Raw genomic sequence first — 23,658 nt, forward strand, 5'->3', positions numbered from 1 at the left:
TCCTCACGCAAAGTACTTTACACTATTGACTGTGTTCAATAATGCAGTTGGAAAGGTTGTGCTGTGTTAACCAATAACACAAAGCGCGGAACATCATTATGTCTGGCTTCCAAAGGGAAACTTGGAATTAGTCATGAAGTCTGTGTGAGGTTTAGCTATTCCCAACCTGTGATGTTGCAGCAAGCTAGAATTATTTTTTGAGCTGTTTGCCCACTCGCTCTCAGTAGTCAGAATTTTTGGTGACATTTCTTGGCAGGCAGTCTTATTTAACAACTTTTCAAACACCAGAGAACGTTTTCCAAAAGTTGTTATGGCTTCCTCTCCTCCCCTTCAAATCTACTCCTGGCAAAAGAAAGATATCACCAAATTTATTTTAAAGTTGGGCTGCAGAACTAATTAAAGGCTGAGAGCTTTTCCCAATTGGAAATCACTAGACATCAAAGTTCAAAAAATAGTCATTCTCGGCTTCAGAACCCATTACTTTGGAGAAATTATTGTGATTTCATTAACACATTAATTTTGCAACACCATCAGCTCTCACAGATGGTGAAGACATGATCTACAATTCAAATATGACTCTTGTTTGCACAAATGTCTTTCCTTCATATGGCATTTTAAACAAGAATTAATATGAGTAATCTTGCCATAGCTATAAACAGATAAACAGATGTCAAAATTTTCAGTAGTTCTTTCAGTGCCTTACTTTTTTGACTGGAAATTACACACACATTTTTTTTTCTTTTTGTTTTTTTTTCTTTTTCTATCTAAATTTCTTTCTTTCTTTCTTTTTAAAATCATATTCTTAGCACTCAATCCATACAGCGGTGGAGGAAGAATTCGGAAATGCTGTGCGATGGTGAGTTCACTGAATTCAAGGTTCTCCTTCATAAAGCATTGTTTCCAATATTGCTCTAAATGGAAACTTGTTTTTGTTGAGGAGGGTGTCTGTTGTTCTGTTGTTGGTGCAGCGTTGTTGCTTTTTTTTTTTTTTTAACCATGGTAAACTGATAGCATTAAAAGATGATAACTTTTAATCACAATTGGTCACATCAACAATGCAAAAACAACATATGCTGGGCATTTGATTCCTCATCTCATTTAACTCTCAGCTTTCCTTGACTGTAAACAGTGGTGGCATGCTCATATGTGACTGGGGGTGTACGCACTTGTGGCAGATGTGGATCTGTATGTGTAAATCCACTCTCTTCCTTCTCATTTTTTTTCCCCACTGATATTTGCAGGTAATATACTGCAAGGCGTGAGACTGAGTAACAGACACTTAATGGCACACATTCGTTTTCTGTGTAGTCTCATATCAAATTACCCTTTCAAAAATCCTTGTTGTAAGAAGAATAATTTCAATACTAATATACTTCTGCATTTCAGTACAGTATTTTCAGGTTCCTCTAGAAGTATAGGAATTTTTTTTTTTTAAATCATAGGTGAGAAATCTGCAAGTTTACAGGTGAGTGCAGAATTGTCTCTGATGAAAAGCATCACACAAAACCCAGCAGACCTTGAAAATTCCTATCTAGATAATGCTTAAATAAACTAGTAGTTAAACCTTGAGGCAATTAAGTTATTATTTTAAAAACCTGATCATTTTTACAAAGTTAATATGTAATGATGTGACATTTAAATCCCTTTATGAAATAAAGCCACCCGATTCTATTTCAGTATTAGAGACCCATAGAAAGCCTAAAATGTAAATTTGTAAGCTTGAAGGAAAAGATCAAATATAGCTTCTTTAATCATGAACTAAAAGAATATTATCAATGAATTAAACTAATTAAAATAATATGCCAAATTTTCTGGCATATTTCTTTTGGATCTTATTTTTTAACCATAAGGGGAAAGAGTTTTCTGAAATCCTTAATTGGTTTTTAAATTGCCAGATTGAATTATTTGCCTCCAGAGGATTCCTCTGTTTCCTCAAGCTAAATAAATATTTTCAAGTGGAGTCACAAAAAATAATCTAAATATAACTTAAATGTTCTCCCTTCCTTCACTTCCTTCACTTTTAATAATTCAGTGATGAATAAGGAATGCTCATAGATCCATCCCAATTATCAAATGAGAATTCTCCACCACATTTTATCTATTTCCACATAAAAAGAATTTCAGACATCAAAGTTTTCAAGCAAAATTCTATTGCGTCAAACTTTGTGGTTAAAGCAAAGGCCTAATGTTTACAGCTTCATTTTCTGCAACATTCTAAAGCGTTTAGGTAATAGTGTGAAAGTTTGTGACTGCCTCATTTTGGGTAATGTGAGTGTGGGTGTGTGTGTGTTCTTGCCTTATTATATTTCAGTTCAGAACACTGCCCTAAAAACACAGAAAAGCAATCTTTCTGATGAAGCAAAAAATTACTAGAGAGAAAAAACCCATCACTTAAGAAATAATGAATCAAGTCTGTCTTACGGGAGACATCATTTAAGATGAGGTCAATGAATTTATGGCACAAATGGCTAAATCATGTGAGGCAATAAAACACGGTACCATCATTCATTCCACATCTAACTAATGACACACTTCTGGTAATTAAAGATTTCATCATAGGAGCCTGAGCTGATTACTTACGACGTGATAGTTAGGTGAAAATACGTACTATAGATCTCCCTCTTTAATAAAACAACATTTTCATGTCCATGAAATACACAGCATGTGTCTCATATACTATGGTTTTCTGAATTGCCTGTTATGAGGGTAATCTTCCTTTCTTTCTCCACAGGCGGCTTTAATTTTTTTTTTTTTTTTTAGTTTTTTTCTTAATATGCCAAGAAGTACCAGAATTCCTTCAGATATTTTAAAAGATAAAGATTAAGAAGTACAGAGCTCAACTCACTGGGCTCTGGAACGAGTTCCCCCTAATTCCACCCCAGCTTTGTTTCTGTTGGAATCTGGCCTCTTTGGTTCCACTTCTCTCCCTAACAGGTCCCAGATTGGACAGAGCTGAAGCCGGAGCCGCTTAACGATGGCAATCTGGGGGCTGAACAATCGGCTCATGCAATGCCATTGAGCAGGACAGCTGAAATGCTTCGTATCGCAAATACATAATGTATCACTAGGAAGACAAAAAGATCACAAAGGAGATAAACAAATGTGTATTCCATTCAACCCTCTAACAGCAGTCCTCAAAAAGATTGAATTTACCTTCCTGGGATGTGTCCAATTCTAAACAACAGAATGAACATTTCCTTTAGTCCATTTAGTATTTCTATTTTGGTGGCTGGCTGCCAGGCTTGTACTTATAAGCTCAGTGGCCTGATGGACTCACTCCTTTCCTGTGATATAAATGTGTGGCAACCTACACCCGCTAAACTACTCAAAAGACACTGCCTCAGCAGAAATATCACTTGCTCTTGATAGAAGAGAACTGGAAGGCGGGACTTCTGGTTCCTATAACTCTTTCCATCTTGTATTTCTCCTGGAAAGAAAGCAAGCTATTCATGTTGGCAACTGAGCCTTTATTTTTACATAAATGTCCAAAGTCAAAGCCGAAGTATGCCATGAGGTTACCCACATGGGCATAATATACACATTCTACTGGGCTTAAGAGAAGATGCGGGTGACTGGGGAGGGGGTCGGGGTTCCTAATTAACACATTAATCAGCTGTCGACTGTGGGAGTGAAGTTCACCCGTTAATGGAACCCACCGCCACCTTTGGAGTGGTAATCTGGCGTGAGGCAATATTTAATTAAGAAACGCTTTTGCTGAAATCTTTCTTATCTGGGCAAAGGCAATTGTAGCAACGGACCAATAAAAGGATATTAGCAATCCTCTGAATGCCATCAACAATCTGAAAAACAAAACAAAATCTTCGTGGGCTCCTGACTTTCCACAAATAGAGCACCCAAGTAACAGCTCAGAAGTTATAGCTCCTTACGAAATTGTAGCTTGCCCTAACAGGCTGGTTCTCTCGGTCTTGGCCTGTTAAATGTGGCAGACGATCAGTGTTTTTAAGAGTCTGGGGGCTGCCCTACCTGTAGTCACCTCACCACATGAGCTGACCCGACCTGGACACTTGCTTCCAGCCTGACCCAGAGGTCCCAGGGTCCTAGCAACTGTTTTGGGGGGGTTAGGCACTACCTCCATCGAGGCCCTAATTCTATGCCTTTGGGCAGCAAAGGATGCTATGGAAATTGCCCGGGATTTGGAATCAGAAGACATGGGTTTGATTGTGGGCTCCATCATTTACTAGCAGTGAAAATTTCAGCTTCAGTTTTTTCCTCTGTGAAATGGAAAGAACAGTAGTAACGAGCCATGCCCTGTGCCCGGCAGATCACCCAGCTTGCTGCACAGTGCATTTTTTTTTTTCAGTTCCTAGCCCACCTCCCTCATGGTTGCTGATGTCCCAGGGACATCCCATATGTTTAGGTTCATTTTAACTAATGGGAGGATGTTTCTATGGCAGTGTTAGAAAGGAGCGGGTAATTGCCATGCACAGCTTTCCAATGGGCCTGTGTGTCTTTGAGAGAGAAAAGAGTGTGTTTCTCTGTTTCTCTCTGGGCAAATGCCTGCTGTACCTCACAGACACCAGCCCCCCAGCCCAGCTTCCCAGGAGAGTGTTCCAGGGTAACAGAGGGGCTCTGTCCGCAGGGAACCAAGCCCGTGGTTCTATACGCATCCCAGCTGACCACCATCCCGAGAAGACTCTAGTCAGCTCCTGCCGAGCCCTCTCTTTCCATGGCCAGTCATTCTCCAATTCAGGCAAAAGCTTGACAAAGCAGCACGGCTCCTTGGAAATGAGTGTTCGGACCATTAAAGGGAAGAATTCCTTTCCGGCTCAACTGCTCTTTGAATAGTGGAAGCCATAAACGGTGCTATTCATGTTTTATTAAAAAACAGAGCTGATGAGCGATCTGCTTGACTCATTACGTGGAAGGGCCAAAAGCCACAGTAACACAGCCTTTTCAGACAGGATGACCCAAGCCCTGCATTGGGAGAACGCACAGGAGGACGAGGACGAGCCCCTGTGGAGCAGGGAAGGGTGCACCAAAACCTGATTCGGGGACCCAACTCACCATTCCAAATTTCCTCGCAAAGCTGGACTAGAGAGTAAAGGAAGGAAAAAGATGGCTTAGCCATAGATTTTTGCAAAGCCACTTAGAAATCAGGAGAGGGATTTAGAACCAGAAAGAACTGTTTTTTTTTTTTTTTTTTTTTTTTTCCTAAGCAAATTCATGGAGAAGTTCATTTTCAAAATAAACTTTCTGCAGGTTTGGATTTCAACATGATGATGTTTGCTACATAGTTCTTTTTATTTATGGATCTTATTCAGTTTTGTGTTTTGCTTTGTAGCTTGGGCTCTTTCTCTCCCTCTCCTCTCTCGTTCCTCTAATAGGATCTGGAACTCAAGGAGAGGCCAACAAGCATCTTTGTTAGAATTAAAAGTCTCATTAGAAGACTGGCCTGTAGGAAATTTATACTGTGACTCATGTTCTTTGCATACATTTAAGGGGGATTTCAGAAGTCTTGGCCCGGGTGACCAGGGCAAGGTCCTTCTTTTGCACATGTACCATGAGCTCTATCAAGCAGAGAAGAGATGGGCTTGGTTTGCAGGACCTCAATGAGCATTGACAAATGGCTCATTACTGACCCAAGTCTATTTCTACAGCCAAAGCAAGAGATGGAATCCTGGACTGTATTCAGTGACTGTGGGTCCTCCTCACAGCCAAACACATGATTGAGAAGAAGGCGATTTTTCCCTCTGGTCTCAAAGTGTTACCTTGCCTGAGAGCATTAGCCTATCATCACAAAACTCTCTGCTTCACTTCTGCTGAATAAATGCAATTTACATCTTCTAAACCCAAGTCATCCAGATGGAAAACTAAAAAAATTCAAACATTGGAAAATCTGGTCTACCTGGTAGAAATGTCTGCCTCTTCGTTTTCCAGTTAATGCCTTGAGAGGACACAGAAATAGCTCAGGAGATCTCAGAGCCATGGAAATCGAGCCCTGAAAAGAACCTTAGAGATCAGCGGGTCCACTCCTCCAGCCTCCAGCTCCTGGTGGGGCTGGGCATCTAATCACTCTGAGCCTCAGGTGTTCAGTGGTGAGATGAGCTCATGGATAGTGACAGAGCTCCTCGAGACACATGCCAGGAAGAAAGAACCAGCCCATTCTCTGGCTGCTTCTTAGAGGCTCGTAGCTGTTCCTGGTAAACTCTCATTCACTTACCAACCCGTACTGATTACTTGGAACCTCTCCGACACCCGGCTGAGAGTTCGGCTTTCACAGCCTCATTCAATCCTCTTTGAACAGTCTTGTGCATACTTCTCGGCTCCCTCGGTTACAGTCTGAACCAGCTCCTACCTGTGGATCCTCAGGATGGTTCCCACTTGAGCCCCTAGTGTCCACCTCTGCCCAGTTCTCAAATCTCTCCAGGACACCCCATCGAAAGTTATGACTTTTATTATAGTACCTGCCGGAAGCCCCAATTTAATGTAATAAGAATTGAGGACTAACGATAGCTAGCACTATTTAAGCATTAGTAACCGTGCTAACTCTTTTACTTCCCTGAATCTCCACAAATCCCTTAACACCTGCATAACGGGGGTTTATGGAGGTTAAATAACGTGCCCAAGATTATCTGCTCAGGTAACAGATGGTAGATCCAGATCCTAACTTAGATCTGTCTGGCTTCAGAGGCCATATTGCCCCCCACTATCTCAAGGATTTTTGCATTTTCTTTTAAAGCTACAGGATGAAGATGGTTGACTAGTATTTGATAATAACGTCATTCTGAAATTCCAGAATTTAGTCCTCTAAGGAAATACACAGGTCAAGCTCAACTGAACTCTCCCAGTGAGCTTGGGTTCCCCTCTACACATACACAGACGGTCTTCCAGGCAGCACTCTGACTTCCGGGGACAGGGAGAACCATCCAGATACATCCACACAGCCAAAGAGTGATTCACGTCATAGTGACCGATCTCCTCTGCACTGAGTTTTCTGGTAGCTTTCTAAAGACGGCGGCAGTACAGTTGGAAAGCCCTGTGCAGCCTCGTTTACGGCAGCCTATTCTGTGGTTGGGCAGTTCTATCACAAAGCTTAACACTTCACATCCCGGTCACTTCCACCCACTGATAGCAGTTCTGTTCACCAGGGTCTCCTAGCATAAGCCAACTCCTCTTTTCAATCTCAGCTTATCAAATACTTAAAAAGAGCCATCAGAGTTTTCCCGGATTGTTATTTTTAAACAACTGGGGGAGTCCTGCGTCCATTCTCCAGGAGGGCATGTTCCCAGAGCCCTCCCATCCTGTCTGTCCTCCTGTGCCTTGTACCCAGGCATACACTTCACCTTGGTAATGCCTCTCTCTCTTAAAGGGTAGAGCCCAGAATGGAATGCAGCAGCCTCTTCTGAGAGTCCAGGAAACTCTCCCCTCCCTCTTCCAGAACACTATACCTTCACTAATACTACCCAAGAATGCATGTGCTTTTTTTTCTTAGCAGCCATATCCTGCTATAAGGTCTTTGTTTTTTAACAACAAACATTTACTGAGTAACTGTTAAGTGCCAAGTTCAAAGCTTTTGCTTATCTCCCTTAATTCTGGCAACAAACTTGTAAAGGAGCTACTGTTATTCCCATTTCACTTGAAAATGAGGAAACAAAGGTTCAAAGAGATGATGTGGTTTCCCGAAGCTCTCACAGCCTACAAATCGTGGAGCCAGGATCCAGATCCAGAACTTGCAACCCATCCTCTTTCTCTGCCACACTGCTTGCTTCATTCTGAGCTTCTGGTCAACCAAAACCTTTTTCTCCTAAGTGCTCATCAATCATTTGTTTAATGATATATTCAAGGACTTTTGAGGGAAAGCCAACCAGCCTACTGGGTCTAGAGTTTCAGAAATGAGAAACTCTTTCCCAATTTTAAAATTTGGTTAACATTTGTCCTTTTTCTGTCTTTAAAAAGCCTCTCCCATCTATCATGATAGAGCAAAGATTCTATAAAAGTAGATATGAAATTATCTACAAATTCCCTCAAAAGGGGCTCAGAGATCTAAATTTGCTTAGCACAGCAGGTGCTCTCCACCTAGCTCTTTGCCCACAATGGGGAATTCATAGCCTTCTTTACAGTATCTGTCCCACCCAGTCTCAAGAACATTCTCTTTATGGAGACAATGGAAAGAAACCAAATAAAAGTTGCCCAGCCCTGCTTTCTCACCTGCTTTTGTTAAATATTAACCATTTGCTCTAAACATTGATCTATCCAACTCTCCTTCTGGTTCCTTTCATGAACATAGCCCTAAGAGCTCCCTTTATTCTCCCAAGGGTCAGTCCCTTATACATCCTAGCCTTTTTGACATAGAATTCATTTTTGGAATTTCCCACCCTTCATGTTGCTCCTCCAGGCCTAAGACTACACTGAGTCTCTGATTGCGGTTCTAAATCCACCTTTCCTTGGAACTTAAACAAAATCTGCTTTTCTAAATTGTAGGAAATGTGGCCGGTCATATCAAGCATTGTCTCCCTCTCCATTGCACAGTCCAAGATAGCTGGGTCACTTTCCTCTCCACCCACACACTAAGTAGCTGTCCTCCATCTTAACCAAATGGTGATCAAATTAAGATTGTCCTTACTGTTTCTCTGCCTTCTCAGAACTATCAACAAGACATGGGAGGAAAGGTCAGTTACTCGATTTTTAAGAGAATGATATTCTTAGTAGATATCTAGGTAAGCTGTCCCATTTCTTGCTTCTTTGCTAAATAACCTGTTTTTAATGTCTGCTTCAGATTTTGTACTCAATACTCCAAAATAATTCTTGTGATATTTCTTTTTATTCTCCTCAAATTCCCATTTACATTTCCTCTGAAGTGCATGGATTACCATGCAAGGATATATTTTCCTGACTTTTACCCACCTATTAGATATGTTTGGGGGGAAGGTGGCATGTTGTTTTATATTTTAGTTCTTCGTGTTAGCTCTAGTCTAGGCACCAAAAAAACAAAAAAACCTCCAAATCTCAGTGGTATCCCTGAGATTGTTTTTATCTTCTTGTGCCCACAGTCCAGGGTAACTCGGCCCTTCCCACTGTCTGCCTTGGTAGAGAGATGTCAGAAGCCACTGGTTTTTTCCTGCTCATGACTTTGTTTACTCTTGAGAAGGACCGGTCCCTTCTTCACTATCCCATCTCTTCCTGTGTTAAACCTGCTGACTTCAGTGTGGCTAGTTTTACAGGTTTATTGAATAGTTTCGTCTCTCTTCCCTACCTCGCAATTTAAATTTTTCTTGATGAGAACCTTTAATCTCTAAATACATTCTTCCCAATCTTCAGTCAATGCCCCAGGCTTTTACTCTTCACTTGGGAAGCAGCAAGGGTTGACGAGGAAATGTGGTGAGCTAGGAATCAGAAGACCCATGTCCTGCCTACCCTGTAACTTTGGATCGAATTTCTGGGCCTTTGGGCCCTCTGTCTCCCTTCAAGTTCTGCTATGAAGATCAAAATGAATAGTGCAAATGGAAGCACTCTGAAAAACATAAGGTGTCATATAAATACAGACATTTTAATTTTTTATTATAAATGTGTAAGAACTACCTTTAGATGTAGAAAACAAAGCACAGAGCCAACTGGTCTACCTACACTCTACTCTTATTTACCCGTATTCTTCTATTAAATCTCAGTTATAAAAACAAAGAGAAAATCCGCCACTAGGAATTTTCCTGTGATGTGTACTTCAAAGTAAAAAAGCACACCACAAAAATAAAACCCAGAAACCGAAATCAACAAAACACTTGACCCCCAAATTCTCCACTCTTTCCAACGGCTTGTGGAGTGTTTGACAGCAATGTAATTGCAATAATGAGGAGGTCTGCGGGCCAGGTTGCGGTCTTAGGCTCACTGCGGATGTTTTAGCCCTAGGCTCAGCTTCAGGCCAGCACCAGTCGTCTGGGCCAGAGTCACCAATGGAATCCCTTCTGCTTAGTCAAACACAAATGTGACATTTATGGCATCTGGTACACCATGCTGCCAATTCAAAAGGCCTAGGATGCTGGGCTTACAAACTTGGGGAAAAGAAAGAATATCAGTTGCCTATTGTCTTTTTAGTTAATTAAAACCTGCGAGAACACCCACTTGGTAGCAGTTTCTTAAGTCTCTAAGAGACACACGCTGGGCTTCTTCTGATTCTGGATCTACACGTTCCTTCCTTTGTCTCCAAAAAGCTTCCTGGATGTGTGTGGACTGTTGTTATGCCTGGTTCTTTTCCATCTTTGTTCCACGAATTTAGCCATTGTGCCTTGCCAACCCCCCTGGTTGAAAGCCAGAACTCCACCAAAGCTAGATTCTCCACTGGCCATCCCTCTTCCAGCTCTGTTCTCATAAGCAAATCCCAGGATAGCCTGACCCAATCTCCCCACCCAGCCTTAATATCTGAATATCTGAAGGGCTAAATGGTAGGAACCAGGACAGCTGGGACAAAGATTTGTGTTCCTACCTGTTGAAACACACCTGTTATTCATATAAGTCCTTTCTCCCGATAAATTCAACGGATTCAACAGACATGATCACAATACCACTCACAAGAAGTCTGCAAAAAGACAAGCAGCCAGGACGCCTGGGTGGTGCTGCTGGTGAAGCATCCAGCTCTTGGTTTCGGCTCAGGTCCTCCTCTCAGGGTTGTGAGATCAAGCCCCGCACTGGTGTCTGTGCTCAGTGTGGAGTCTGCTTGGGACTCTCTCTCTTCCCTTGACCCTCCCACTTGTGCTCACGCTCTCTCTCTCAAATAAATAAATCTTTAAAAAGAGAGACAGGCATTCAGATAACATGTTTTGTTTTGTTTTATTTTATAGATTTTATTTATTCATTTGCCAGAGAGAGAGAGAGAGAGAGAGAACGCACAAGCAGGGGGCATAGCAGAGGGAGAGGGAGAAAGAGGCTACCACTGAGCAGGGTCCCTGATGTGGGGCTTGATCCCAGGACCCTGGGATCATGACCTGAGCCAAAGGCAGATGCTTAATGACTGAGCCACCCAGGCAGCCCAATATGTTTTATTTTAGAGATAAATTAAGACAAGCAACAATTACATATCAATGGTCAGTGTTTGGGTAAAAGCCCCCATCTATAATCCCTGTATAATTAATTACATCATTCTTTGGTTCTCTCTGACGAAGACAATGAAGTAGGTAGAAATACTTCCATTTTGAGCCATTGTACAACTGGACTCTTGTCTCCTGGGGGAAGAGAAATGCGCAAAACAGCTACCAAATCCAGGCAGCCTGTTCGATGGGCCTCAGATGTGGTAAGGTACAGAAGACAGGCATATTTTGGGGTAACCTAAATATGAGAGACCAGGCCTTTCTTTGAGCACTTCCTGTCTCAGAGTGAAATAAAGGGCAGTTCTGAGTATATTCTGGTAGCTCAAGACATGCACATGGTAACCATGTGCAGAAGTTGGGAAGAACAGGAAAGGAAAGAAGGAGGAGGGGGGAAAGAACTGTGTATTAACTAGTTTGTACTAGAAGGAACCCACTAGATGCCAAGTGCCTGCTATGGCCACAGCTCACTGGCCCCAAGGACACCTCAAGACCTTGGTCTGGCTCTGCCTAACAGGGACAGAATAATCCAATAACCCCTGAGGTATCCCTTCCTCGGGAAGACGGGAATTCAGATAACTCCAAGAGACTAAGCAGTGGTGGGGAGAGCGGTTGTGGGAATAAAGCCAGATGACCACCAAGGGCAGGAACCAAGGGGCAGGAGAGGCCACAAGGCAGAGTGGGGAAAAGAGGACTGAAGTGGCAGGAGGAAAAGTCAAGTGTCAGGGAGCTGCAAGTCCTTGAAGGCCAAGTGTTAAAGCAGGAAGCAATGATGCTTGCGCCCGGGGAGACAGTTAGGCAGCCTAGCTGCCCACCTATTAGTACTCTGGGACCCTCTTTGCTTCCGGAGCAACTCCCCATTCTCCATGAGCATAAGCAGCCGTGGCTATTCCCATCTCGCTTATTTCCTTGGGCGTCTTTATAGTGAGGCTCCATGACTTTAGGAAGACCAAGAATCTAACTCAGCTTTATACACTTTCTCCAACTTAATCCTTAAACCTCTGTCAAGTATCACTCTCTGTGGAAGGTTGAGGAAAACCTGGGATGGGGTGGTGACTTCAAAGTCCTTGAATGGTCCTCATGATCCTTGCCCCGTTGACTAAGAAGCTCTCTGTGCCACGTTACCTCTGGGTACCCTGCTGCGGGTGTGGGCTGCCCCCCCGGGGGCAGCCTCAGCCCACGGAAGCAGGAAGCTGACACCAGGGCGTGCCTCTCACATATGCCTCTCGACACCAGCACTGTTTCCGAGGGTCACCACAGAAAGGAACTGTGACTGTCCATCAGGTCCTGCTTGTCCCTGAGCCCACCGCAACTGCCCTCTTCTCACTGACCGTTCCTACCCCAACATTCTATCGCCTATAGGTATTCTGGGAAACTCTCATCCCATCCATGTCCTGCTCCTGCAAAAGAATTCTATGGCCACGTGACTCTGCGAAATGCTCGTTGCCATATTTAAGCTTCCTCTGAGAAGTTCTGTAGAAAAGAAACATGTTTTACTTCATTAATCCAGAGTTCCCTCAACTTCACAAAAATAGAGCTCTTTTTTTTTTTTTCCTAGTAGAATCTTATAGAAGAGCACTTTGGAAAACGCTAATTTAAGGATCTGGCTGCCCATAAGACAGAAGCATGAAACCTAGGCCTTACCCCTAAACTCTCTGTGGTGTTGGGTCCGAGTCTTAATGGAACTTTCACGCCCCAGTGTACTGTCCTGCACGTGGGGAGGCTTCCGTATGCAGCTCTTGGTTGTCAACCAAACCGCAGGAGAAGGGAAAGGTGATTTCCCACGCCTGCGCCCTTCTGCCTGTCAGCAGGCTCCGTCCTGCCAGGAGTCAAGGTTATGCGGCCCCTTGTCACACTTTTCTCAGCTCTCATTAGCTTCCTGTGCTCCCCGAGGCCTAGCTACTATTACATTTCAGCCTGTGGTTTCAGCTTCTGCCGTCACTACAAACTCAATTTCTGTCCTCTCAGTTCCAGCCACCCCACACAGCCCACAGGCCTGGCAGGATGTCATGAATACCGTTACCTGCCGTACGTACCCTTCCAAGCCCCGAGGCTCCACCCAACGGCGTTTCGGGTCCCACCACTGCCTTCTCTGCATGGCAGACAAATGCGGGAGCATCTTGTGAACAAGCCACCACAACTGAGGTGGCCAGCTCTTCAAGAACAACAACAAATGGCACGTCAGCGTCTTCACATGTAGACACAGAGGAGGGTCTTACCGGTCAAGCCGAATAAAAATATCAAGAGATACTCCCTCAGACAGCCTTGCTGGCACACGGATTCTGAAGTAAATTCCATGGGTCTGTGAGAATTTATTCTACTCTGACTCCCATCAGGCATTTTTAAAAAAGATTTTATTTATTTATTTGCCAGACAGAGAGATCACAAGCAGGCAGGCAGGCAGGCAGAGAGGCGGTGGGGCAGGGGTGGAGGGGAAGCAGGCTCCCTGCTGAGCAGAGAGCCTGATGCAGGGCTCAATCCCAGGACCCTGAGATCATGACCTGAGCCCAAGGCAGAGGCTTAACCCACTGAGCCACCCAGGAACACACCATCAAGCATTTTATCTCTTCCCTGGGCTGTTCTCTGCCACAGGGCTTCGGGCAAAGTCACCGTTATCACGAGTGAGTGACACAAGTGTCCTAAAGGACCAGAAGAACGACAGTCTCCCAGGGGAAAGGGTGATTAACTACCCCTGGCCTAAGTAAATTCTTCTAATCAGACACCTGCCTCCTGTAACCCATACTCCTCGGCCTGATAAACCCAAGGGTAAGTGTGGATGGCCTGATACCATGGTTTCTACCAGGTAACCAGACTCTCTCAAGCTCCACCAGTTGGAAGGGGGCAAATTCTTTTCTAAGTCCTCTTGACAGCATACAGTCATGTTAGCCATCCATGTGCCGAGAAAGGGCTGTGACAATTACCTAATGAGAGAGCATACCGCTACCTAAGCCTCCATCCATACCCCTGTTGCTAGAGACTTTGAGAGAACACAGGCCTGGCCCTGAGACAGTCACAATGAGCCGTGCAGTGAGCAGCCCTGTTGGCTAATTGAGCTCTTTGCTGAGCACCAGTGAGACGTGAGACGTGAGTGTGGATTGGAATTCCATTATGAGTTTTTAATAATTAAACGTTACATGTTTGGAACCTCATTCTTCTGTATTACTTTTTAAATATTAATCTAGTTATATCAGCTGGACTTCCTGCAGCCTGACACGCAGTACATGGGAGTCCCACCGAGACAGACAACTGCGTCCCTAACTTAAACCATCTTTGCCGCTCAGTAACAGTAAATATGGCGCCGGACCCATCCTATGCTGCAATTACCCCTCCTTTTAGAAGGCGGCTCCCTCTGTCTTTCAGCACACTCACACTTTCCTCAGCATTACAATGACTTTTTAAACTAGCAAGAAGCCAAATTAATTTTCTTTGGAGAGTTTGATAACACCCCTCGAGCTCTCTGGAGGGAGGGAGCCTGCCCTCCTCAGAACCGGGGTCAGGATATGGATGCGGAAGGCATGTGAGCGGTTCCTTGGATCTTACCCCACACTGTGAGGAGACCCCAGCAGAAAAATGCAAAAACAGGAGCGCACATCAAAACCTCATTAAGGGCTAACCTTGCTATACACAGTGCCCTCAAGCCGACAAGGCTTCTCCCCAGGTGCCCCGCAGCCACTCTCCTGGGCCAACGCTCCTGGGGCTATGGCTGTGTCCTCCCCTCCTCCCATTTCATCATCCCTGTCAGTGACTCCCCGGGGGTCCCCTCTCTCTGCTGCTGGGGGTCTCTGGCTCAGGTTTTGCTGCCTGGCTGTCCTCAAAGACAGAACCCCCTGAGCACAGAGATGAGGCCTTCTTAACTGCCTGATTGCAACGGTGGGCAGCCGGAGGTCAGATTTCAATGAAACTGGGATTCTAAGCCAGGCAGGACAATTAAGGACCTTCTAAATCCAAGGATGGGAGAACCAACACAGCAAGTGTCCATTGCTCTGGGGATTGTGGGCTCTGGGGATTGTGGACCCCACTGTTTCTGCAGTCAAGGTAATCATCAGACCCATGTCTGCACTCGGCCCCTTGCAGAGCACAGTGTCCAATTTGGTTTTGATTTGAGAATCTGATTCCCTTTTAAGACAAAGCTAGCAGCACAGAGCCACCACGAGCTGTTTTAAAGAGTAAAACACAGTTTCACTTAATACAAAAAAGATGTAGGATTCAAAGCAGAAAATTACACGGGAGCTACCTGTATTATAGAGAAAGGGCCCTCCCAGCTGCCCACCTCTATGACCGCAGAGGAAGAGGGCAGTGCAGACACTCCCAGGAGATTAAACATAAAAATCTCTACCAAATGTCAGTATATTGTTTTACCTGTCAGTACTATTGAATGGCTCATGCAAAATGCCTAAATGCAAATGTCCCTAATTAGTCTCACCAGGAAGCCTGGGGTCCTGTGCCCTCTCCAGACGATGCGTGGTACCAGCTCAGCTGGTCCAGGAAGGCTGCAAGACCTACACAGTGACTGGTGGGCCCCGGAAGCCGGGACCGCCTTGGGAGAGCGGTCCATAGTGGACTGTGGAGGACAAGTCAGTTCCCAGCATGCTAGAGAAATGCTCTAGAGGGAGAGAAAAGCTCTGGGCTCATCGAGGGTTCTGCCATGGCTGGGGCGTCTTCCTCCTCAGCCAGCAGTGTCCAATTCTCCCTGGAGCAGCTGCTCCTTTTCACCCAGAGTTTCAAGAGCCATTCCCACCAGTCACAGGAATGGATGTCGCGTCCTCTTCCTTCCCTCTAGAGGCAGGACTTCAACAAGCGAGAGGAGAAATGGGAGAATTCGGGCACCTGCCCAGCCCTGCATTCTCTCCAGAGCTGTCCTCTGATTCTCCACTGTTCCAGGAGTAGAATCCTGGTTTAAAGAGCATCAAGTGCTTGTTACAGGTGGACAGAAGTGGTTCAGCAGGGGATCGATTGCCACTGAGCTTTTTGTGTTGTGAGACTAAGGAAAGCAGAGGAAGTGAAGCTTTCCCTGTTTGCCCGATCCCCAGAGGTCATGGTGTCCTCTAGATTATGTCAGCCTCTGTCCCTCTGATTTTCGAATGACTTGGAAAACAAAGCATAGCATTCCCTAAACAATACCTAAAAGCTTCATAAATCTAATCCTTGGAAGTACCCCATTAATATTTGCTCTAAATCGTTGCTTTATTTCATTCCATGATTCCTACTATAATTATAGCCCTTGTCTCTATTAATAAATGGATGCCTTCCTTCTTAGGTGCCAATGTCCTTCAGATACCTGAAGACCACGATCAAGCCAACCACCCAGGTTCTCAGACCTCACTAACTGTGCGCCGAATGCAATAGAAAGAATGATGACAATCTGTACACATGCCTCAGATTCTAGCTGAATCTTTCCTGCTTTGTTAGCTCCCAAATCCTTATCCACGCAGCAGCTCCATTTTGAGTTTCCAAATTATCAGCCAAGAGGGGAAATGCCAATAGGTCAGAGTAGTACACAGTTATCAGAAGATATTCAAACTAACCCTCGCACTGAATCTGGAAACAGGAGACAAAATCCCCAAAGAGTAATTAAGTCTAAATATTTCAGAATTTTCCATCAATGATACTGAGTGGCTTTTTTAAAAAGAGGAGAGCATACTTTAAACAGTGAAAATGATAGATCACTCTCAAATTCCCTTTTGATACTGGTTTTGCATTCAGCATTTCACAATTTAGCAACTTTTGGAAGTTCAAGGTCACCATGCCTAGGAGTTGAAATGGCACCAGAAAGTCATTTCATCCCACCTTGCAAGCAGTGCACAGAGCCCTGCTACAGTATGCTCTGCTGGTCATCTGACTCAGCCAGGATGCTTCTGCCAATGAGGAGCTCATTACTTCACAAGGGTGCCCATCCTACTCTTGCTAGCAAACTCTTCCTGATCCTGAGAGGAGGTCTGCCTTTCTGCAACCCCTATAGGCCTGGCCATCTCCCTGAGGGCCACTCAGCATGGCTTCTTCCTTGTTCACATGACTGCCTTCCATATACCTGGCAATGGGGGTATGTGTCCCCAGGAAGGACATCCTCAGCCACCTCTCTTGTCTTTAAGGCATCATGACTTCCAGACCACCACAGCCCAGAATGCCCTCATCTCACCTACATTTCATTCTCAATATGTGACATCCAGGGGAAACACAATACCCTCTAAACCCACCCTCCAGAGATGGGCAGAGTTGAGCTTTCAGGAGACTAGATGATGTGATTTTGTGTTTGCTGGAAAGATCTACCTTCCTCCTCCTCAGCCATGACAGTCTACTTTTAAAGATTTCTTTCTTTAGGTTAAAATATTACATAGCTGGACTCCTCTGTTAAAAATCCAAATACCCCTGAAGGGGTAATAGTCAAACCACCAGCGGCCAGTAGGAATTGATTTATTCAGAATCTTTGGACTGATACCTGGATTCTAACCCCTACGTTGTCATTTTCTAGCTGCAAAACCACAAGCATGTCATGTAACCTCTCTGAATAGGAAGGAGTTAATCAGCTGAGGTATTAGGGCCTACAAGTTCTTTTGTTTTTCTTTCTTTCTTTTTCCTTTTTTTTTTTTTTTTTTTTTTTTAGGATTTTATTTATTCATTTGACAGAGAGAGCACAAGCAAGGGGAGTGGCAGGTAGCAGGAGAGGGAGAACCAGACTCCCTGCTCAGCAAGGAGCCCAACATGGGGCTCGATCCCAGGACTCTGGGATCATGACCCAAGCTGAAGGCAGACGCTTAACCGACTGAGCCACCCGGGTGTCCCAGGCCTATAAATTCTTAAGACGACAGTCGTCAAACATTAGCCAAGTATCTGTGAACCTAGAGCGAACACATTCTTTCTTCTCTCTTTCCTTTCTACTTACTACCTTTACAACTGTCAGGAAAAAAGACCTGATTTCTACAGACAGGAGTACGGTGGGTCCTTGTCACCGCTAATATCAAGGCAGTTAAGGAGTGACATAAGATACCTGCGTGAAACTCCAATCAACAACAACCTAATGGTTATGCATTTTTTTTTGAGTCAGAATTTAATTAATTAATTAATTTTTTTCAGCGTAATGGTGTTCATTGTTTTTGCACAACACCCAGTGCTCCATGCAATACGTGCCCTCCCTATTACCTACCACCTGGTTCCCCCAACCTCCCACCCCCGCCCCTTCAAAACCCTCAGGTTGTTTTTCAGAGTCCATAGTCTCTTATGGTTATGCATTTTTAATAAATGTTTTTCTGCCATCTCTCTGAAATATTTTGAGGTATCACCCTTGGGTCAAAGTCAAGGAGAATCCCTAACCTGGACAGGTATTTTTCTTCTGGGGTCAGTCCTAGAAGGACCCTTGAGAACCTCTACATATTGATTTTTGCAGCAGAAGCAGCATGGGAAGGATGAAGCTTGCGGTAGGGCACCCCACACCCCTGCCCCCCGAATGTCCTGAACTCCTGCATGCAGACAGCTCTGGGGCCCTGGGCCAGGGCTTCTCTAACTTGAGTATACATCATAATCACCTGGAGGGCTTATTATAAGACAGAGCCCAGATATCTGCATACCAATGTTCACTGCAGCATTATTCACAATAGCCAAAGGGTAGAAACCACCCAAGTGACCATCGACAGATGAGTGGATAAATACAATGTGGCATAGACAGAGAATGAAAAAGTATTCGACCATAAAAGGGGATGAAGTACGGATACATGCTACAACACGGATGAACCCCAGAAACGTCCTGCGGATTGAAAGAAGCCGGACACAAAAGGCCACATATTGTACGATTTCTCTTGTATGAAATATCTAGAACAGGCAAACCCATAAAGACAGAAAGTAAGTTGGAGGCTATCAGGGGCTGGTGGGAGAGGGGAGGGAGGGGTTATTGCTTAACAATGCTAAAGTTTCTGTTTGGGGTGATGAAAAAGTGTCAGAAACAGTGGTGATGTTTGTATGACATTGTAGTGACATGGAATGATACATCTAAAATGGTTAAAATGGTAAATGGTATGTTACATGCATTGTACCATGATACAAAAAAAAAATTGAATCTCTCAATTTCTCGGGGGTGCACCCCCAACATCTCTGCTTCAGTGGGCTTGGAAACCCACTGCTCTAAGCCCGGAGAGATTAAGCAAACCCTTCAAACTCTCTTCTCATCCTCCTCCGCTGTGTGGATTGTCTAGAGAAACTCAAACTTCTGTATGTGTGTTGCAATGTCAACACAGGCTGCAAATCGTAAGGCCAGCCACATCTAGGCTGACTCGAGGCTCTCAGTTCTCCCCTGCGGTTTTCTCAAACCTCTCTTTCTTCTCACTCAGTTTTGAGCCACCATCGACCAGTACAGATGCCAATACTTAACACCAGCTTCGGCGGGGTAGACGCAGGTGCGGGTCTGAAGGGGCCGGGGTGGGGGGTGTGAGTGACGACGGTGATCTTCTGCGTCTTGTCCTCCTGCCCCACCCTGCAACCCGAACTGGCCAAATTCACAGGGAAGTGTTTTCAGATCGGACTTAGAAAAGTGCTTGCTGCTTAAAGTTTCAAAAGAGCTTGAGTGCCAGGCTCTGTGATATTGATCTGGGCAAGATACTCCTATGGGGCTGGGAGGATGGAAGGCATATGTCTCATTTGGGGTCGAGCACATTGCCGAAGAGCTCACATTTCTAGGATTCTCTTTTTTGACATTCTCGGGTTCACCTGGAGTTCACTGGTTTTCCCGACGGTATTACTTAACGTCTCCAAATTTAATATATTTTTATTCCTGCTCATTTGGGTGTTGTATGTCCACGCAGGCATGCTTAATTGAGCAGAGCGTGCTGGGCCTTTTCCCAGTAACGCTGCTCGGCTTTTTCACGCGGAAAGAGAAGCATCCCAGTCCCTGCTGCGGAGTGGCCTGCCATCGGTGGCGGACATGGAAATAGCCACGGCGACCCAGGTGAACTTGATGCCTGGCCGGACTGGCCTGCAGGTGGAGCGGGTCCTCCCACGGGGCTGAGCGAAGCCGACAGCTTTTCCTCAGCGAGCGGAGAGCATGTTGGTTCCTTTCAATTTGCGGGGCTGTCATGTTTAAATATGAAAATGTTGCTTAGAGCCAAATGTTAGTGACAGCAGCCCATGGCGCCGATCGCAGTTTGCTCTCTTACTCCTGCTAAAAATAAGCTTGCTTTCCCTGGATTCCTTCAAACTCCACATCTGCAGGAAGTTTTTGTTGCTTTGGCTGGCCCTTTTCTTTCTTTCCCGAAGAAGATGACGGGTCTTTGGTTCCACAGGGGACCTCTCCCCTCTCCCCATGCTGGGAGAACGGCATTCTGAACAATAATAATAAACACTCGGGGCTCAGACAGTCCCTCAAAGGCATCTTATTGGTTCTCAGTTACTATCACAGTCCCCTGCCTCCTAAGTCTTTAGTGAAGGGGGAACTGGGGCAGCTACAAGGGGACAGAATCATGTGACCACAAGTAAAAGCCGAGCCCACCGGGATTAGCCGGGCAGGCTGAGAAGCACAACCTGAGGGCGAGCCTTCTGTGTTTGGACACGCTTGGCAGTAGCCAAGCAGAGAGCCTGCTCCCTCCTGGGCTGCAATAATTTTGTTTTCCAGGTATGAAACGCACACCTAGCACACGGTAAGCACAGCAATGATGCATTCCGAGCACATGCTCAACTCTTCTTAAGTCAAGTATTCGATTGCCTTTATCATTCTCTCTTCCTTTTCTCCTGCCCATGGTGTGAGCAAGTGAGTGGTGGGCAGGGGTGGGGGGCAGAGAGGGAAAGAAAAAGGGAGATGGGAGGAGGGGTTGGAACAAACGGCATAGGGGCTTTAGGTGTTCTCAGAATCAGCCAGACGATCTTGTTTGGAACAGAACCTGAAAGCCTGGAATCACTCGAGGAGCTTTCTCGCTGGCCCCCACTCCCAGGGCTTCGGATTCAGATTGTCTACAGGAGAGTGGAGCCTCCCTTAGCAAGGGCCATGGGTTGGCCCTTGGGTCTCCTGGCTGTTCAGAAAGGCTGTGTCCTTCTTCCCCAGGCCCCACTTCCTCACTCCCCGCTGTCCCTGCGGGCCAGTTGCCTCGGATGCCCTGTCCTCTTCAGGAGCTAGCAAGGATTCTGGCTGAAATGTTTGACAAGAGACCGTCCAGACGAGTGTTATTGCTCCTTCTCCCCCAGAAAGGAAGATGGACCAGCTCCGCAGTCCTGGCCCAGGGGTCAGGCTCCAAAGGGCCCCAGAGAGCTTTTCCCCCTCTGTGGGAAGGGAAGCCTCTGCCTCATTCTCCTTCTGCTCTCAGCTTTGGCTAAGTGCCTGACACACGCGTGCTTGAGAGAGGTTTGCTGGAGCATTGAGTGCTTTCTCGGTTTTCCCCAGAGCTCACAGCCTCTGTGGCCATGCAGGTGAACTCCAGTTGGGAGAGGAGATATGACTAAGAAAGAGATGTCTGCCAGTGAATTCCTATAAAGTGAGCCTCCGTGAGCCCCAACTTGGCTTATGGAAACCGGAGATGTGTGTCTATGGTGGGGTCCTCATAGAACTAGACGCACTTGGCCAGGAATGGCTCCTAGAGGGCCAAATGATCGAGACCTGGAACACTGGGCAGCATTTTTCAGATCATGACCCCAATGGCCGGTCCTGACTTAGCATTTACCTCCCAGTTTAATCCGCTCTAGGAATAGTGATGATGTGCAGGGTGCAAGGCTTCCCCACTCAGCCTTCCCAGAACCCATGTCCTCCTCTTTCTACCTGTGGTTCTTAATGCTTAATGGAGCCATGTACAACTTCAGCCTGAAAACTGCTCAGGAAAAAGTAGAGAGGTCCTGGGGAACAGCTCAACTACTTTTGCATTGAATACAAATTCCATACTACAGGTGGATGTATGACAAATAATCTCCACATTTCCCTCTGCCATCCCTAGACCCTAACGTACTTAAAAACAACATTTGCTCAGGAAGAAGATGTGTAGTCCAACAGTACACATCCTGGGGCTCTTCTTTTCTCTTAGAGCTTGTACTATAAAATCCAGTTTCCTCTAACAGCCTATGCACACATCTCTAGAGAGGTGATCTTCAGTGTGGGGTAGGGTACCCCGGCAGGGGCAAACATGATCTACTGATGTCATGGAAGAAAATACTAGAACACTGGGTGTTTTCTTATTTTTTAGTTGTTGTTGTTGTTTACTGGTGAGATGTATAATCAATAACCTGGGGACATCACAGGTCTAAGTGACACAGTAGACCTTTACTTTTCATGAAACTGAAGAGCTTCTTTAAGAAGAAGAGCTGGGGGGCACCTGGGTGGCTCAGTGGGTTAAAGCCTCTGCCTTCGGCTCAGGTCATGATCCCAGGGTCCTCCGTATCGGGCTCTCTGCTCAGTGGGGAGCCTGCTTCCTGCTTCCCTTCCTCTCTCTCTGCCTGCCTCTCTGCCTACTTGTGATCTCTATCTGTCAAATAAACAAAAAAAATCTTTAAGAAAAAAAAAAGAAGAAAAGCTGGGGGTTGCAGGGGAGAAGGAGTGGGGAAAGGAAGGTGTTCAAGGATACTCCCTAGGCTTTTCTTTGGAAAGGGAGATGAAGACCAGATCAAAGGTGATGGATACCCCTTTTTTCTCTGTCTGCCTGAAGAGCTTTCTGACGTCAAATCCCCAAGACCCACCTGATTCCCTCTCCCCAGTCAGATGTGATTTATCTCTGGGACCCCTCTTTGCCACTTTTTCCCTCGCTCCAAGCTCAGGTCACTGTCATTTCTGATGTCACTTGAGTTCTTGTCCTGCCTGTCCCAGATTCTCAGCTCTTTGAGGGCAGCACCTATCTCTTAGGTTATCTCCTGAAGACCTTGCACATAGTATCTGATGGTGAACGCTCAGAAACATAAGAAAGCTTTCATTAAAAAAAAAAAAAAAAAAAAAAGATGACCTTGTCTACAGTGAGGTCACCAGGCACCAGTCAGTGTTTTCCTTGCTACCCTATGTCAGTCTCCTGAATTATTTTTGCCTAAAAGACTTTTTAAAAATTACTATTTATTGTCACTGCCATTTCCTTTATAAAAAAAAAAGAGAAAGAAAAGAAAAAGGACATTTTAATACCACACAGCTAGAAACGATATAGTCTCCGAGAGAAAAGATCATCCTTCCCGAGAAAGGACTTTGGGACCCTATGCTGCCACATAAAATATCTTTATACCGTCCTCACTCCTCATGCCCTAGCCCACAGTTCACTACTTCAGAACCTCTGAGGTGAAGGGAGACCAAGAACACAAAAACTCCAACCAAATCGCTGATGGCCTCTTGCTCCCCAACCCAGGTGGTCAAGGGAGGGACAAGCCCTTGTCTGAACAGAACTACAATGTGTAGGGAGTAAGAAGTTTGTGCCACCTCATCTCCATCCATCTCTGCCCACTGGTTACATCCTTTCAGGGCCCCAATCTCCAGCACACAAAACCCCAAATGTCAATCCAAGGCTTTTACCCCAGATAATGTCAAAACCCAAAGAAAATAACATCAAATGGTGGAATTTCAAGTGAGTTGGTGGCCTATCCTTTCTATTTGAGTAGCCCCTCAAGTTCCAGCATATTCATGACTACAGACCAAACCACCTCTCTCTAGAGCTGGTCCTATATAAAGAGGTCCAAAGCTCCAGCG

General features: G+C 45.2%; 1 protein-coding gene across 2 annotated transcripts in view; it reads right to left on the reverse strand.

Annotated features, from left to right (window-relative positions):
• The window catches only part of LOC123942504 (sine oculis binding protein homolog), a 162,315-nt gene that overhangs the window by 21,961 nt on the left and 116,696 nt on the right, over positions 1-23,658 (reverse strand). The gene's annotated exons all lie outside the window — the stretch shown is intronic.

This window comes from Meles meles, chromosome 5 (genome assembly GCF_922984935.1).
Source record: "Meles meles chromosome 5, mMelMel3.1 paternal haplotype, whole genome shotgun sequence".
Lineage (NCBI taxonomy): Eukaryota > Metazoa > Chordata > Mammalia > Carnivora > Mustelidae > Meles > Meles meles.